The sequence below is a fragment of the Drosophila subpulchrella genome, unplaced genomic scaffold, assembly GCF_014743375.2.
Source record: "Drosophila subpulchrella strain 33 F10 #4 breed RU33 unplaced genomic scaffold, RU_Dsub_v1.1 Primary Assembly Seq418, whole genome shotgun sequence".
NCBI lineage: Eukaryota > Metazoa > Arthropoda > Insecta > Diptera > Drosophilidae > Drosophila > Drosophila subpulchrella.
Genome location: NW_023665634.1, coordinates 1,160,072 through 1,179,833, shown reverse-complemented (window position 1 = coordinate 1,179,833; position 19,762 = coordinate 1,160,072). Strand labels below are relative to the sequence as shown.

Below are 19,762 nucleotides of genomic sequence, written 5' to 3'. Positions count from 1 at the left end.
TAAAATATTTTATTGGGGTGATATTAAAATTTAAAAAACTTTTAATTTTTAAAAACATTAATTTATGAATAATTGATCCATTAATAATGATTAAAAAATTAAGTTACTTTAGGGATAACAGCGTAATTTTTTTGGAGAGTTCATATCGATAAAAAAGGTTGCGACCTCGATGTTGGATTAAGATATAATTTTGGGTGTAGCCGTTCAAATTTTAAGTCTGTTCGACTTTTAAATTCTTACATGATCTGAGTTCAAACCGGTGTAAGCCAGGTTGGTTTCTATCTTTAAAAAATTATAATATTTTAGTACGAAAGGACCAAATATTAAAATAATTATATTTTATAATATGAATATTATTAATATTAAATAAACTATTTTGGCAGATTAGTGCAATAAATTTAGAATTTATTTATGTAATTTATTATTACAAATAGTACTTGTTTTATATAGAATTTGTTTTATCATTAATTGGAAGTTTATTATTAATTATTTGTGTATTAGTAAGTGTAGCTTTTTTAACTTTATTAGAACGTAAAGTTTTAGGTTATATTCAAATTCGTAAGGGTCCTAATAAAGTTGGGTTAATAGGAATTCCTCAACCTTTTTGTGATGCAATTAAATTATTTACAAAAGAACAAACTTATCCATTATTATCTAATTATTTAAGAAATTATATTTCTCCAATTTTTTCTTTATTTTTATCTTTATTTGTCTGAATATGTATACCTTTTTTTGTTAAATTATATTCTTTTAATTTAGGTGGATTATTTTTTTTATGTTGTACAAGATTAGGGGTTTATACCGTTATAGTAGCAGGTTGATCTTCTAATTCTAATTATGCATTATTAGGAGGGTTACGGGCTGTAGCTCAAACTATTTCTTATGAAGTTAGATTAGCTTTAATTTTATTATCTTTTATTTTTTTAATTGGAAGATATAATATGATTTATTTTTTTCATTATCAGATTTATATATGATTTTTAATTATTTTATTCCCTATAGCTTTAGTTTGATTAACTATTTCATTAGCTGAAACTAATCGGACACCGTTTGATTTTGCTGAAGGAGAATCAGAGTTAGTTTCTGGGTTTAATGTAGAATACAGAAGAGGAGGATTTGCTTTAATTTTTATAGCAGAATATGCTAGAATTTTATTTATAAGTATATTATTTTGTGTAATTTTTTTAGGTTGTGATGTTTTTAATTTATTATTTTATGTTAAATTAACTTTTATTTCTTTTGTATTTATTTGAGCTCGAGGGACTTTACCTCGATTTCGTTATGATAAATTAATGTATTTAGCATGAAAATGTTTTTTATCTTTTTCTTTAAATTATTTATTATTTTTTATTGGTTTTAAAATTTTATTATTTTCAAATTATTTGTAAAGGTGTGGAAAAGAAACGATTTCTGGAGAAGTTTTTTGGGAGTCGTCAGCTCATTGATATCGAGGAAATGGGCTGTCCGTCATTAAACAGGTTTAAAGGAAACCGGTTTCCCTATTGTGAAACACACCTTAAGGGCGGGGTTTGTGCTCTTAACAAAGCATACATTATTTTGACATTTTTTAAAAGTAGCTCCAAAACAATAAAATAATTTGTATACATCATTTTAAAGTTGAGACTAGATGTGTAAAGACCTATAAGAAAATAAAATTAACCAAATGAAGTTTCATGAGGAAGTTGACCAATTTATTAAACAATTTAAAGGAGAGATAATTGGTCAGCATTTTCAATACCTTCTAAACACAAAAACTATGTTCATGAATCGAGGTGGACATGATCTCACTACTACGAATTATGGTGAACACTTTACATTTTGTAATCCAGAAATGACGTCGGAAACGTGCGCCTGCTTCTTCTATGCAAATCGTCGGAATCAAAGCAAGAATCAAATTAATTTCAATATATAATCAAACATGTTCGCAATACCAATATAATGAATAAATGTATTATTATGCTACAAAATACACTTCTGACTTTTTATTTCGAGTTAAATTTACAGGTATGGAGAATGGAAAATATTTCCTTGACTGAGATATGTCGGCTACTTGCGAGTTGTTGCGCGGTCGTGATTTCAACCCCTATTATGGGAACGTATTAGAGCTAGCAGTCAGCCGTGAGGTCGTTGGCGTGAGGCCCATGATCTTGTCAATGGGCGTGCGCCTTCAGACTTGTGCATGTGTCCCTTTTATTATGGTCAGGTAATAGACAGGTGCGCATGTTCGGGTAGCTCTTGCTTGAATCCCTTTTTTGATATGTTTATGACCCGTTTGTGGAAAGGAGAGAATCTTAGAGAATTTACCAGTTAAACCTTCTGGGGCGGAAACAAAAATGTCTGTTTGAAAATATTCGACATCTGAGAATTATTAACTTGTGGGATTCATTTTATTGGGGTTCTTTTGATTTCTAAATTAATTTTACAGTCATAGGAAACGTTATTCCCCAACATGATCGGACATGTTCCTCTAAGGCAACCATCTTTAGATGTTTTGGGTTTGCGACCTTTCTCACGTGCACAGCAACACCTGCTGAATATTAATTGCTAATAATGAGGAAAAGGATACATGATCAATATTGTCACATGGGGATGTGGGGAAGGTGTGCGACCTTTCTCCCGTGTACAGCAACACCTGCTGAATATTTATTGTTGATAATGAGGCAAAAAGGTCACGTGATCAGTATTGTCACATGGTGGTGTGGGGTTGGGGGCAATTAAGTATACTCTTTATAGGCATGATCGTGACATTTTTATGAGTTCAAGGTCCATTAAAATCACTTAATTTATTGGATTATCCTAATTGTCCCAGAACCCGCATACGTTAATGAAGAGGCGGGGGTCATTAATATGTTAATCAGTGAGAGGCGGGGTCATTAATATGCTAATTAGTAAGGGGGCGGGGGCCATTAATATGCTAATTGTCCCAGAATCCGCGTTTCCATACTACTAATATGTACACATCGCCCGTCGCTCTTATTATTAAGGTAAGATAAGTCGTAACATAGTAGATGTACTGGAAAGTGTATCTAGAATGACAATTTAAAGCTTATACAGTAAAGCATTTCATTTACATTGAAAAGATTTTTGTGAAAATCAATATAAATTGATTAGTTTTTATCTATTAATTTTTATTATTTTTTATAAAAGTATTAGAAATAACTATAAATTTTAAAGTTTTAGTATTGTTTAAAGAAAAAATAATTTTAATAATAGTTTATTAGTATTGTAAAAGAAAATTGAAATAATTTGAAAAAATTTTATTATAAAAGAAAATTTAATTTATTGTACCTTGTGTATCAGCGTTTATTAAATAAAAAATAAATATTTATTTTTCTCGATTTTAAAAGAGTTAATATAATATATAAGTTAATGTGACAAAATTATTTAAAATATTATATTAGAAATGAAATGTTATTCGTTTTTAAAGGTATCTAGTTTTTTAAGAAATAAATTTAATTTAGAAATTATAAATTTATTTAATTAATTTTATTAATTAAATAATTTATAATTTTGATATTTTATGGGATAAGCTATAAAATAAATTTTTAAAAATAATAAATAAATTTAATAAATATATGCTTAGAATTAGCAATTATTAAAAAATGTGTTATAATTTATTTTATAAATTAAATTATTTATTAAGTTTTAATTATTTATTAAAATATTAATTTTAATAGTTAAAATTAAGTAATAATGATAGAATTAGTATATTATATTGTTTAAATAAATTTTTATGAAAAGTTTAAGTAAAGAATTCGGCAAAAATAATGTTCGCCTGTTTAACAAAAACATGTCTTTTTGAATTATATATAAAGTCTAACCTGCCCACTGAAAATTTTTTAACGGCCGCAGTATTTTGACTGTGCAAAGGTAGCATAATCATTAGTCTTTTAATTGAAGGCTGGAATGAATGGTTGGACGAAATATTAACTGTTTCATTTGAATTTTTATTAGAATTTTATTTTTTAGTCAAAAAGCTAAAATTTATTTAAAAGACGAGAAGACCCTATAAATCTTTATATTTTATTTATTTTAATTATAAAGATTAATTTAATTTTAATAAATTAAAATATTTTATTGGGGTGATATTAAAATTTAAAAAACTTTTAATTTTTAAAAACATTAATTTATGAATAATTGATCCATTAATAATGATTAAAAAATTAAGTTACTTTAGGGATAACAGCGTAATTTTTTTGGAGAGTTCATATCGATAAAAAAGATTGCGACCTCGATGTTGGATTAAGATATAATTTTGGGTGTAGCCGTTCAAATTTTAAGTCTGTTCGACTTTTAAATTCTTACATGATCTGAGTTCAAACCGGTGTAAGCCAGGTTGGTTTCTATCTTTAAAAAATTATAATATTTTAGTACGAAAGGACCAAATATTAAAATAATTATATTTTATAATATGAATATTATTAATATTAAATAAACTATTTTGGCAGATTAGTGCAATAAATTTAGAATTTATTTATGTAATTTATTATTACAAATAGTACTTGTTTTATATAGAATTTGTTTTATCATTAATTGGAAGTTTATTATTAATTATTTGTGTATTAGTAAGTGTAGCTTTTTTAACTTTATTAGAACGTAAAGTTTTAGGTTATATTCAAATTCGTAAGGGTCCTAATAAAGTTGGGTTAATAGGAATTCCTCAACCTTTTTGTGATGCAATTAAATTATTTACAAAAGAACAAACTTATCCATTATTATCTAATTATTTAAGAAATTATATTTCTCCAATTTTTTCTTTATTTTTATCTTTATTTGTCTGAATATGTATACCTTTTTTTGTTAAATTATATTCTTTTAATTTAGGTGGATTATTTTTTTTATGTTGTACAAGATTAGGGGTTTATACCGTTATAGTAACAGGTTGATCTTCTAATTCTAATTATGCATTATTAGGAGGGTTACGGGCTGTAGCTCAAACTATTTCTTATGAAGTTAGATTAGCTTTAATTTTATTATCTTTTATTTTTTTAATTGGAAGATATAATATGATTTATTTTTTTCATTATCAGATTTATATATGATTTTTAATTATTTTATTCCCTATAGCTTTAGTTTGATTAACTATTTCATTAGCTGAAACTAATCGGACACCGTTTGATTTTGCTGAAGGAGAATCAGAGTTAGTTTCTGGGTTTAATGTAGAATACAGAAGAGGAGGATTTGCTTTAATTTTTATAGCAGAATATGCTAGAATTTTATTTATAAGTATATTATTTTGTGTAATTTTTTTAGGTTGTGATGTTTTTAATTTATTATTTTATGTTAAATTAACTTTTATTTCTTTTGTATTTATTTGAGCTCGAGGGACTTTACCTCGATTTCGTTATGATAAATTAATGTATTTAGCATGAAAATGTTTTTTATCTTTTTCTTTAAATTATTTATTATTTTTTATTGGTTTTAAAATTTTATTATTTTCTTTATTATAGTGAATTATTTTTAGTAAAGTTAATAGAAAATTAAATTCTATCTTATGTTTTCAAAACATATGCTTATTCAAGCTCATCAACTAATTATATTAATTTAATAAATTATCTCATCATTTTGTAACTAAAGGGTTAATCAAATATTATAAGAAATAAATAACAGTTAAAATTTGTCCAATTAATACATAAGGTTCTTCAACTGGACGAGCTCCAATTCAAGTTAATAAAATTACTGTTACTAGTATAGATCAAAATAAAATTTGATTAATTGGATAAAATTGGATTCCTCGGAATTTTCTTAAATTATAAAAAGGTAAAATTATTAAAATTGCAATTGATAATACTAATGCAATAACTCCTCCTAGTTTATTAGGAATAGAACGTAAAATAGCATATGCGAATAAAAAATATCATTCTGGTTGAATATGAGCAGGTGTAACTAATGGATTAGCTGGGATAAAATTATCAGGGTCCCCTAATAAATTTGGACTAATTAAAACTAATGAAATTAAGATAAAAATTATTACGATAAATCCTACAATATCCTTAAATGTAAAATAAGGGTGGAAAGGAATTTTATCAATATTAGAATTTAATCCAATAGGGTTATTAGATCCTGTTTCGTGTAAATATAATAAATGAATTATTGTTATAGCAAGAACAATAAATGGTAAAATAAAATGAAATGTAAAAAATCGAGTTAAAGTAGCGTTATCTACAGCAAATCCTCCTCATAATCATTGAACTAAGTCTATTCCTAAATAAGGAATAGCAGATAAAAGATTTGTAATTACAGTAGCTCCTCAAAATGATATTTGTCCTCAAGGTAAAACATATCCTATAAAAGCTGTTCCTATAACTAAAAATAAAATAATTACTCCTACTAATCAAGTTGGAGTAAATAAATATGAACCGTAATAAATTCCTCGTCCTACGTGTAGATAAATACAAATAAAGAAAAATGATGCACCGTTAGCGTGTAAAGTTCGTAATAATCAACCATAATTAACATCTCGACAAATATGATTAACTCTATAAAAAGCTAAATTTACATCGGCTGTGTAGTGTATAGCTAGAAATAATCCAGTTAAAATTTGAATAATTAAACATAATCCAAGTAAAGAACCAAAATTTCATCATCTTGAAATATTAATTGGAGCTGGTAAATCTACTAAAGCATTATTAGCAATTTTAAATAAAGGGTGGGAAGTTCGTAAAGGTTTATTCATTAATTATGATATTATTCGAATAGGTCCCTTAAATAATTTAGTAATTTTTACTACTACAATCAAAGTAATTAATAAATAATTTATTAATAAAATTGTAATAAAATTTGTAGGAAAATTATATAATTTATTTAATGATAAAGAATTTTCTGTAAAATATGTATTTATTTTAATAATAGATTATATTTCGTTGTTTATTAAAAATAATGAAATAGAAGTTTTATCAATAATAAAAGATAAAATTAATATAATAAATAAAATTAATCCAGAAAATAAAGTAAGTTTGATAGATAAATTAAATATTTCATTAGAAGCTAATGATGTAACGTAAATAAATAATACTAGTATACCCCCTAAAAAAATTAAAAATAAAATATATGAATATCAAAAACTTTTAGTTATTAAACCTGAAATTAAACAAACAAAAATTGTTTGAATTAATAAAGTTAAACCTAAAGCTAATGGATGGATTATATTTTAAAAAATAATAGAAGTAGTAATAATTAAAGAATATAGTGTTAATTGAATAATTTCAAGAGGTAGTTTATTTAAAATATTAATTTTGGGGATTAATGAAAAAGAAATTTCTTTTCTCTTGAAGTTTTAAAAGAAAAAATCTTATTTTTGATTTACAAGACCAATGTTTTTATTAAACTATTAAAACTAATGATTATAATTTTATATTGAAGTTTACCTATAATTTTATTTATTTTAGGTTTATTTTGTTTTGTTTTAGAATTTATTGTTTTAATATTATTTTTTATATTATTTATCTATTTAAATATATTAAATTATGAAAATTATTTTAGAATGATATTTCTAACATTTAGAGTATGTGAAGGAGCTTTAGGGTTATCTATTTTAGTTTCTATAATTCGTACACATGGTAATGATTATTTTCAATCTTTTAGAATTATATAATATGTTAAAAATTATTTTTTTTTTATTATTTTTAACTCCTGTTTGTTTTATTAATAATATATACTGAATGGTCCAAACTATATTGTTTTTTATTAGATTTATTTTTTTATTAATAAATAATTTTATAAATTATTGATCTGAAATTTCTTATTTTTTAGGTTGTGATATACTTTCTTATGGATTAGTATTATTAAGTTTATGAATTTGTTCTTTAATATTATTAGCTAGAGTTAATAAATATAATAATTATAAAAATTTATTTTTATTAAATATTGTAATTTTACTATTATTATTGGTTTTAACATTTAGAAGAATAAGTTTATTTATATTTTATTTATTTTTTGAAAGAAGTTTAATTCCTACATTATTTTTAATTCTAGGATGAGGGTATCAACCTGAACGATTACAAGCAGGGGTATATTTATTATTTTATACGTTGTTAGTTTCGTTACCTATATTAATTGGTATTTTTTATGTAATAAATAAAACAGGTTCTATAAATTTTTATTTAATAAATAATTTTATATTTAACTATGATTTATTATATTTTTGTTTATTATGTGCTTTTTTAGTAAAAATACCAATATTTTTAGTTCATTTATGATTACCTAAAGCTCATGTTGAAGCTCCAGTTTCTGGGTCAATAATTTTAGCTGGAATTATACTAAAATTAGGGGGTTACGGATTATTACGAGTTATTTCTTTTTTACAATTAATAAATTTAAAATATAGTTTTATTTGAATTAGAATTAGATTAGTAGGAGGTGTATTAGTAAGATTAGTATGTTTACGTCAGACAGATTTAAAGGCTTTAATTGCTTATTCTTCTGTTGCCCATATAGGAATTGTTTTAGCGGGGTTATTAACAATAACTTATTGAGGATTATGTGGTTCTTATACTTTAATAATTGCTCATGGTTTATGTTCTTCTGGGTTGTTTTGTTTAGCTAATGTTTCTTATGAACGATTAGGTATCATTTTTATCACTTTTTAGTGCTGCCTATACTTTATATCTTTATTCTTTTAGTCAACATGGAAAATTATTTTCTGGAGTTTATTCTTTTAGTGGAGGTAAAATTCGAGAATGTTTATTAATATTATTACATTGATTACCTTTAAATTTATTAATTTTAAAAAGAGAATCATGTATATTATGATTATATTTAAATAGTTTAAAAAAAATACTAATTTGTGGTGTTAGTGATATGAAATAATTCATTTTAGATCGTGAAATATTTATCAATTTGTAGAATTAGATTTGTTAATTTAATTTCTATTAGTTTATCTTGTTTTTTATTAAGTTTATATTGTTTATTAAATAATATATTTTATTTTATTGAATGAGTAGTTGTTTCTTTAAATTCAATAAGAATTGTAATAACTTTTTTATTTGATTGAATAAGTTTATTATTTATATCTTTTGTTTTAATAATTGCTTCTTTAGTAATTTTTTATAGAAAAGAATATATAAGAAGAGATGAAAATATTAATCGATTTATTATATTAGTATTAATATTTGTTTTATCTATAATGTTATTAATTATTAGCCCTAATTTAATTAGAATTTTATTAGGTTGGGATGGTTTAGGATTAGTTTCTTATTGTTTAGTAATTTATTTTCAAAATATTAAATCTTATAATGCTGGTATATTAACTGCTTTATCAAATCGAATTGGGGATGTTGCTCTTCTTTTAGCTATTGCTTGAATATTAAATTATGGGAGATGAAATTATATTTTTTATTTAGAAGTTATACAAAATGAATTTGAAATATTAATAATTGGTAGATTAGTAATATTGGCAGCTATAACTAAAAGAGCTCAAATTCCTTTTTCTTCTTGATTACCTGCTGCTATAGCTGCTCCTACCCCTGTTTCTGCTTTAGTGCATTCTTCTACTTTAGTAACAGCTGGAGTTTATTTATTAATTCGATTTAATATTGTTTTAAGAACTTTTTGATTAGGTCAGTTATTACTTTTATTATCTGGTTTAACAATATTTATAGCTGGATTGGGGGCTAATTTTGAATTTGATTTAAAAAAAATTATTGCTTTATCTACTTTAAGACAATTGGGTTTAATAATAAGAATTTTATCGATAGGATTTTATAAATTAGCTATATTTCATTTATTAACACATGCTTTATTTAAAGCATTATTATTTATATGTGCTGGAGCTATTATTAATAATATAAATAATTCTCAAGATATTCGGTTAATAGGGGGTTTAAGAATTCATATACCTTTGACTTCTGCTTGTTTTAATGTTTCTAATTTAGCTTTATGTGGAATACCTTTTTTAGCTGGATTTTATTCTAAGGATATAATTTTGGAAATTGTTAGAATTAGAAATATTAATATATTTTCATTTTTTTTATATTTTTTTTCAACAGGTTTAACTGTTAGTTATTCTTTTCGGTTAGTTTATTATTCAATAACTGGAGATTTAAATTGTGGAAGTTTAAATATATTAAATGATGAAAGTTGAGTAATACTTCGAGGTATATTAGGTTTATTAATTATGAGAATTATTGGGGGGAGAATATTAAATTGATTAATTTTTCCTATTCCCTATATAATTTGTTTACCTAGATATTTAAAATTATTAACATTATTTGTTTGTATTTTTGGAGGTTTATCAGGTTATTTAATTTCAATAACAAATTTATATTCTTTAAATAAATCTTTATTGAATTATAATTTAGTTACTTTTTTAGGGTCAATATGATTTATACCTTATAATAGAACTTATGGAATAATTTTTTACCCATTAAATTACGGGCAATTAGTAGTAAAAAGTTTTGACCAAGGTTGATCTGAATATTTTGGGGGTCAACATTTATATTACAAGTTAACTAATTATTCTAAAACTTTATTTTTAATGCATAATAATAGTTTAAAAATTTATTTAATATTATTTGTATTTTGAATTTTAATTTTATTTAATTTTTTATTATTTTTATATTCAAATAGCTTATATTTAGAGTATGACACTGAAGATGTTATGGAGATTAATTAATCTTTGAATATAGTGAATTAATTTTAGTAATTTATAAAAATAACATATTTTATTATTACAATGAAAATGTAAGGTTTTAATTTAAACTATATAAATAGAAGTATAAATGGAATTTAACCATTAAAAGAAAAAAGTTAGCAGCTTTTACTTGATCACCATACTTCCTTAATTGGGGTTTATACCCAGTTATATCATTAACAGTGATACGCCTCTTTTTGGCTTCAATTAAAGAATAAGGGTAAATTTACCTAAGGTTAGGTCGAAACTAACTGCAATTAATCGCTTCATATTCTATTTAAGGTAGATTGAATATTCAATACTTTTTGAATGCAAATCAAATGTTATAATTAACTACAACCCTATTTTAATTTGATGAATTTAATATACCTTGATTTCATTCATGATATAGCCCAATTAATAAAATTAAAATAAAAATAATTAAAGTGATTGTTCAAATTATAATATTAGAATATTTTAAGATAATAATTATAGGTAGAATTAAAGCGATTTCTACATCAAAAATTAAAAAAATAATAGTGATTAAAAAAAATCGCAATGAAAATGGTAGTCGAGAAGATGATTTTGGGTCAAATCCACATTCAAAAGGAGATCTTTTTTCTCGATCAATAAGTGCTTTTTTTGACAGAATTGAAGCTAAAAATATAACAACAGTTGTGATTAATAAAATTAATGAAGCAATAATAATAATAGAAAAAATTATCTATACTATTTACTAATAGACCTTATGATTGGAAGTCAAATATACTTTTATACTATATAGATAATTATGATAATAGTTTAACCTCCTCATCAGTAAATTGTGATATATAAAAATAATCAAACTACATCTACAAAATGTCAGTATCATGCAGCTGCTTCAAATCCAAAGTGATGACTTTTTGAAAAATGATTATTTAAATGTCGTAATAAACATACTAATAAAAAAGTTGTTCCAATTAAAACATGGACTCCATGAAATCCTGTAGCCATATAAAATGTCGATCCATAAAATGAATCGGCGATAGTAAATGGAGCTTCGATATATTCGTAAGCTTGTAAAATTGTGAAATAAACTCCTAATAACACAGTAAAGAATAAACCTTGAGTAGTTTGAGAATGATTTCTTTCTATTATACTATGATGAGCTCAAGTTACAGTTACTCCTGAAGCTAATAAAATAGCTGTATTTAATAAAGGAATTTGAAATGGATTAAATGAAATAATTCCTAAAGGAGGTCATGAAGCTCCCAATTCAATTGCTGGTGATAGTCTTCTATGGAAGAAAGCTCAAAAAAAACTAACAAAAAATAAAACTTCTGATAAAATAAATAAAATTATTCCTCATCGTAACCCGATAGTTACAGCGTAAGTGTGAAGTCCTTGATATGTACCTTCTCGTGATACGTCTCGTCATCACTGATAAACTGTTAAAATAGTGATAATATTACCTAATAAAAATAATGAAATATCATATTGATGAAATCATTTTACTATACCTGATACAGTTGTTATAGCTCCAATTGCCCCTGTTAAAGGTCATGGGCTATAGTCAACTAAATGAAAAGGATGATTTGAATCTGTAGACATTAATTAAAATTAATTTACTTCTCTAGAATATAAAGTTCTTAATACAGCAAATACATATGATTGAATTATAGCTACAGCTGATTCTAAAACTAATAGGGCAATTTGAGCTACTAATAAAAATGTTACTAATAAGTAAGATATAGAAGGTCCTGTGTTTCCTAATAAAGTTAATAATAGATGTCCAGCAATAATATTAGCTGTTAATCGAACAGCTAATGTTCCTGGTCGGATAATATTTCTAATAGTTTCAATACATACTATAAATGGTATAAGAACTGCTGGTGTTCCTTGAGGAACTAAATGAGCAAATATATGTTGTGTATGATTAATTCATCCATATAATATAAAACATAATCATAAAGGTAAAGCTAAAGATAGAGTTAAAGTTAAATGACTTGTTCTTGTGAAAATATATGGGAATAAACCTATGAAATTATTAAATAAAATTAATGAAAATAATGAAATAAAAATAAATGTAGATCCATTATGACCTGAAGGTCCTAGTAAAGTTTTAAATTCTTTGTGAAGTGTTAATAAAATAGAATTTCAAAAAATGTTATATCGAGAAGGTATTAATCAATAGATTGAAGGAATTATTAAAAGTCCTAAGAATGTTCTTAATCAATTTAATGATAAATTAAAAATAGCTGAAGGGTCAAATACAGAAAATAAATTTGTTATCATTTTCAATTTATTGAATTTAAATTAATATTTTTTAATTCATTTGATTTAGGGGAAGTTGGCATATAAGAGTAATAATTAATTGAACAAAATAAAATAAATGTAATAGAAAAAACAATGAATAATAATAATCATCTAATTGGGGCTATTTGTGGGATTAAAAAATATTAATAATTTAATAATTTTAGTTTGACATACTAATGTTATATTTTTAACTAATTTTTTTTCCATTAGAAGTAAGTGCTAATTTACTATAAAGTGGTTTAAGAGACCAGTACTTGCTTTCAGTCATCTAATGAAGAATTATTACTAGAAATTCATTTAATAAAATAATTTACAGGAACACTTTCAATAACAATTGGTATAAATCTATGATTAGCTCCACAAATTTCTGAACATTGTCCATAAAATAAACCTGGTCGGTTAATAAAAAAATTAGTTTGGTTTAAACGACCTGGAGTTCCATCAACCTTTACTCCTAAAGCTGGAACTGTTCAAGAATGAATTACATCAGCAGCTGTCACTAAAATTCGAATTTGTGAATTTATAGGTAAAACAATTCGATTATCAACATCTAATAATCGAAATCCATCAGTTGCTAATTCATTTGTAGGAATTATATATGAATCAAATTCAATATTATTAAAATCTGAATATTCATAACTTCAGTATCATTGATGACCAATTCTTTTTAAAGTTACTGAAGGTTCATTAATTTCATCTAATAAATATAATAAACGTAAAGAAGGAAGAGCAATAAATAATAAAATAATTGCTGGTAGAATAGTTCAAATTATTTCGATTAATTGTCCGTGTAAAAGAAATCGATTTACATAATTATTAAAAAATAATATAAATATTAAATATCCTACTAATACAGTAATTATTACTAAAATTAATAATGCGTGATCATGAAAAACAATTAATTGTTCCATTAAAGGAGAAGCTCTATCTTGTAAACCTAAATTAGCTCATGTAGACATTAATTTTCTAATAAAAGTAAAATACTTTATATATGGAGCTTAAATCCATTGCACTAATCTGCCATATTAGAAATTAATTTGTTAAAAGTGGTAACTCAGAATAGCTATGTTCAGCCGGTGGAGTATTTTGGTATCATTCAATAGATGAATTTAATTGAATTGGATAAATTACTTGTCGTTGGGAAACTAAACTTTCTCAGATAATATAAAAAAAGAATAAAATACCCAATAATGAAATAGAAGATCCAATAGTTGAAACTACATTTCAAGTTGTGTAAGCATCAGGGTAATCTGAGTAACGTCGAGGTATACCAGCTAGTCCTAAAAAGTGTTGAGGGAAAAATGTTAAATTTACTCCAATAAATATAATAATAAATTGACTTTTTAATCACTTAGCATTTAATGTTAATCCAGTAAATAAAGGGTATCAGTGAATAAACCCTGCTATAATAGCAAATACAGCTCCTATAGATAAAACATAATGAAAATGAGCTACTACATAATAAGTGTCATGTAAAATAATATCAACTGATGAATTAGCTAATACTACTCCAGTTAATCCACCTACTGTAAATAAAAATACAAATCCTAAAGCTCATAAAATAGCTGGAGAATATGAAAGTTGAGTTCCATGTAGAGTTGCTAATCATCTGAAAATTTTAATTCCAGTTGGTACAGCAATAATCATAGTTGCTGAAGTAAAGTAAGCTCGAGTGTCTACGTCTATCCCTACTGTAAATATATGATGAGCTCATACAATAAATCCTAATAATCCAATTGCAAGTATTGCATAAATTATTCCTAAAGAACCAAAAGTTTCCTTTTTCCCAGATTCTTGACTAATAATATGAGAAATTATTCCAAATCCTGGTAAAATTAAAATATAAACTTCAGGATGCCCAAAAAATCAAAATAAATGTTGGTATAAAATAGGATCTCCTCCTCCTGCTGGATCAAAAAATGAAGTATTTAAATTTCGATCTGTTAATAATATAGTAATAGCTCCAGCTAATACTGGTAAAGATAATAAAAGTAATAAAGCAGTAATTACAACTGATCAAACAAATAAAGGTATTCGATCTAATGTAATACCAGTTGATCGTATATTAATTACAGTTGTAATAAAATTTACAGCTCCTAAAATTGAAGAAATTCCGGCTAGATGTAATGAAAAAATTGCTAAATCTACTGAAGCTCCTCCATGAGCAATTCCAGCAGAAAGAGGTGGGTAAACAGTTCAACCTGTTCCAGCTCCGTTTTCAACCATTCTTCTCACTAATAATAAAGAAAGAGCAGGAGGCAGTAATCAAAATCTTATATTATTTATTCGTGGGAATGCTATATCTGGGGCTCCTAGTATTAATGGAACTAATCAATTTCCAAACCCTCCAATTATAATTGGTATTACTATAAAAAAAATTATAATAAAAGCGTGTGCAGTAACAATTACATTATAAATTTGATCATCTCCAATTAATGCTCCTGGATGACCTAATTCAGCTCGAATTAAAATTCTTAGAGATGTTCCTACTATTCCGGCTCAAGCTCCAAAAATAAAATATAGAGTTCCAATATCTTTATGATTTGTAGAAAATAATCATTGTCGCGATTGGATTAAGTGGCTGAAGTTTAGGCGATAGATTGTAAATCTATTTATAAGAGTTATTCTTCTTAATCAAATCAATTAAATTGGTCTTATAGTCAATAATGACATCAAACTGCAATTTTGAAGGAGTAAAATTTTACTAAGGCTTAAAGGAACACCCTTTATTTACAGCTTTGAAGGCTATTAGTTTGATTAACTTAAAACCTTAGAATATAAAAAAAAATAAAGAAATTAAGAATAATCCAAAAATTGAAAAAAAAGTTATAATTAAATATAAATTAGTATTATTACTATTTATATATGACTCAATTATTTTCGAAATAATTTAGTATAAAAGCTGAGTAACAAATCCGGAGATAAAAAAATAATGTAATTAAAGTTGATATTATTATTAATGTTAATAAAAAATATTGATTACATAATGTTAATTGTTAGATTACCAATCATTTAGGTAAAAATCCTAAAAATGGGGGTAACCCCCCTAAAGATAAAAAATTTATAAATAATGAAAATTTTAAAATTTTTCTATTAACAAATCAAGAAAATAATTGATTTAAATGAAATAATTTAAAAATATTAAATATAAATGTTAAAATAAAAGATAAAAATGAATAAAATAAAAAATAAATTAATCAAATAGATTCTCTAATTATTAAAGATCTTAATATTCATCCTAAATGATTAATAGAAGAAAAAGCCATTAATTTTCGTAATGAAGTTTGATTTAATCCTCCAATAGCTCCAATAACTACAGATAGAATTACTCTAATTAATAATAAATTTTTAATATTTAAATAAGAAATTAATATCAATGGAGCAATTTTTATTAATATTAGGGCGTTTATTCATGTTAATCCTTCTATTATATTAGGAAATCAAAAATGAAAAGGAGCGGCTCCACTTTTTAATAATAAGGCTGATATAATAATTATTGATGTAAAAGATTCATTAATTTCATTATTTATATTATTTTTTAATATTAATAAAATTGAAGAAAATAATAATACAGTTGATGCTAAAGCTTGAATTAAAAAATACTTTAAAGAGGCTTCTGTTGATATTAAATTGTTATTGTCTCTTAATAGGGGGATAAAAGACAACAAATTAATTTCTAAACCTATTCAAGCTCCTAATCAAGAATTAGATGTAACTGTAATTAATGTTCCAATAATTATAATTGTAATAAATAAAATTTTTGATGAATTATTAAAAATTAAAAAGAAAAGGATTATAACCTTTATAAATGGGGTATGAACCCAGTAGCTTAATTAGCTTATCTTTTTATGGCGCGTATAATAAATATATTTTGGTGTATGATGCACAAAAGTTTTTGATACTTTTAGAAATAGTTTAATTCTATTAAATATAAAATCTTTATTATTAATAACATATAAATCAGTCAATGAATGCAGAAAACTGCATGATTCACCCTATCAAGGTAACCCTTTTTATCAGGCAATTCATTAATAATAAAAAATCCTCATTTTTTTTTTTTTATTTTTTATTTATTTACTATTATTTTTTTAAAAAATTACATTTTTAAAATATTTTTAAATTTTTATTAGATAATACATTTTAGTGAATTTTTTTTTATTAATAATTAAATGAATTTGATAATTAAATTTTTCTATATATATATATATGTTATATAAATTATCAACAATATATAAATTTATAAATATATAATAATTAATTAAATAGTTATATTATTTATATAAATCCAAGAATGTTAGATAAATATTTGAATATAGATTTTTTTTTACTATTTATGTCTACATTTTAGGATTGCGAAATTTTTTATTTTAATTGTTAGCCATATAATAATATATTAAATATTTATATATATATAGATTATCTATTAATCTTGAACTTAGTATACAAAAAATTAAAAAAAAAAAAAAAAAAAAAAAATGAGGATTTTTATTATTTTTAATTATTTCTAAAAATTAAAAAAATTTATTTAATTATTAAAATTAAATTTTTTAATTTAAATATATAAACTAAAGATTTATGTTTATTGATAAAATTTAAATTAATTAATTTAATTGTCCTTAATATTTTATTTTAATTTACTAAAAAAAATTATTTTTGTGCAATTAATTTATAAAATAAATAAATTATTTTATTATTAATATAATAATAAAATATGATTTTAAAATATAATTATAAATATTTATTTGTATAAATTAATTAATGTAAATAAATATATTACATTCATATTATATAGATTAAATTTTATAAATTTTATTAAATTATATAAATAGGGGGATATTTATCAGATTTAGTGATTAAAAAAAATTATTATTATAAGTTTAAGATAATAAATAAAATTTTATTATATTTGTGTATATTTTATTTATAATAACTAAATTAAATTATTTATCGGTAAAATTTAATAAATTAATAAAAAAATTATTATTTATAAATATAATAATAAAATATAATTAAATTTTATTATAATAATATTTATTTATAATAAAATAGATATAAATATATTTTATAAATAAGTTTATAATTTTTATTAATTATATATATATATAGGGGAATCATTTATCAGATTTAGTGATTAAAAAAAATTATTAATAAATATTATTATATTATAATAATATTATTATAAAGTATAATTTTTAGAAATAAATAATAATTTATTTATATGTTTTTATATATATATATATATATATATATTAATATTAAAAAATAATAAAATTTTTATTTAAAAATTTATATTTATTTTAATTATAATGTACTATTAATTAATTTTAATAATAAAAAATATTTATAATTATTAATTTAAAATAATTTTTTAAAATAATTTTAAAGTTTTATTTTGGCTTAAAAATTTGTTATTAATTTGATTTATATGTAAATTTTTGTGTGAATTTATATTTATTTTAAAAATAAATATAAAAATTTATTCGCAGTAATTAATATTATTAATTAAAGAAATTTAGAAATAGCAATATTAAAAAGTATTGACCAAATTGGTGCCAGCAGTCGCGGTTATACCAATAATACAAATACATTTTTTTAGTATTAATTAAATTGTTTAAATTAAAATAAAATTAAATATATTAAGTGAAATTTTATATTTAAATTATTTTGTAAGTTAATAATTGAAGTTAAAAAATTTTAATAAAAAACTAGGATTATATACCCTATTATTTAAAATGTAAATTAATTGCTAAAGTAGTAATAGTTATGTTCTTGAAACTTAAAAAATTTGGCGGTATTTTAGTCTATCCAGAGGAACCTGTTTTGTAATCGATAATCCACGATGGACCTTACTTAAGTTTGTAACCAGTTTATATACCGTCGTTATCAGAATATTTTATAAGAATAATAATATTCAATAATTTTAATAAAAATTTATATCAGATCAAGGTGTAGCTTATATTTAAGTAATAATGGGTTACAATAAAATTATTTAAACGGATAAAATAATGAAAAAATTTTTGAAGGTGGATTTGGTAGTAAAATTATATAGATTAATAATTTGATTTTAGCTCTAAAATATGTACACATCGCCCGTCGCTCTTATTATTAAGGTAAGATAAGTCGTAACATAGTAGATGTACTGGAAAGTGTATCTAGAATGACAATTTAAAGCTTATACAGTAAAGCATTTCATTTACATTGAAAAGATTTTTGTGCAAAACAATATAAATTGATTAGTTTTTATTTATTAATTTTTATTATTTTTTATAAAAGTATTAGAAATAACTATAAATTTTAAAGTTTTAGTATTGTTTAAAGAAAAAATAATTTTAATAATAGTTTATTAGTATTGTAAAAGAAAATTGAAATAATTTGAAAAAATTTTATTATAAAAGAAAATTTAATTTATTGTACCTTGTGTATCAGCGTTTATTAAATAAAAAATAAATATTTATTTTTCTCGATTTTAAAAGAGTTAATATAATATATAAGTTAATGTGGCAAAATTATTTAAAATATTATATTAGAAATGAAATGTTATTCGTTTTTAAAGGTATCTAGTTTTTTAAGAAATAAATTTAATTTAGAAATTATAAATTTATTTAATTAATTTTATTATTTAAATAATTTATAATTTTAATATTTTATGGGATAAGCTATAAAATAAATTTTTAAAAATAATAAATAAATTTAATAAATATATGCTTAGAATTAGCAATTATTAAAAAATGTGTTATAATTTATTTTATAAATTAAATTATTTATTAAGTTTTAATAATTTATTAAAATATTAATTTTAATAGTTAAAATTAAGTAATAATGATAGAATTAGTATATTATATTGTTTAAATAAATTTT

At 22.6% G+C, this 19,762-nt stretch overlaps 6 pseudogenes; 1 reads left to right on the top strand and 5 right to left on the bottom strand.

The window, feature by feature from the left end:
• Positions 1–5,560: 5,560 nt before the first annotated feature.
• Positions 5,561–6,680, bottom strand: LOC119562295 (annotated as a pseudogene).
• Positions 6,676–8,213, bottom strand: LOC119562289 (annotated as a pseudogene).
• Positions 8,214–8,626: 413 nt separating this feature from the next.
• Positions 8,627–10,143, top strand: LOC119562288 (annotated as a pseudogene).
• A 3,035-nt stretch (positions 10,144–13,178) lies between these two features.
• Positions 13,179–13,863, bottom strand: LOC119562298 (annotated as a pseudogene).
• LOC119562292 lies at positions 13,863–15,238 on the bottom strand (annotated as a pseudogene).
• A 536-nt stretch (positions 15,239–15,774) lies between these two features.
• LOC119562287 lies at positions 15,775–16,737 on the bottom strand (annotated as a pseudogene).
• Positions 16,738–19,762: the final 3,025 nt, after the last annotated feature.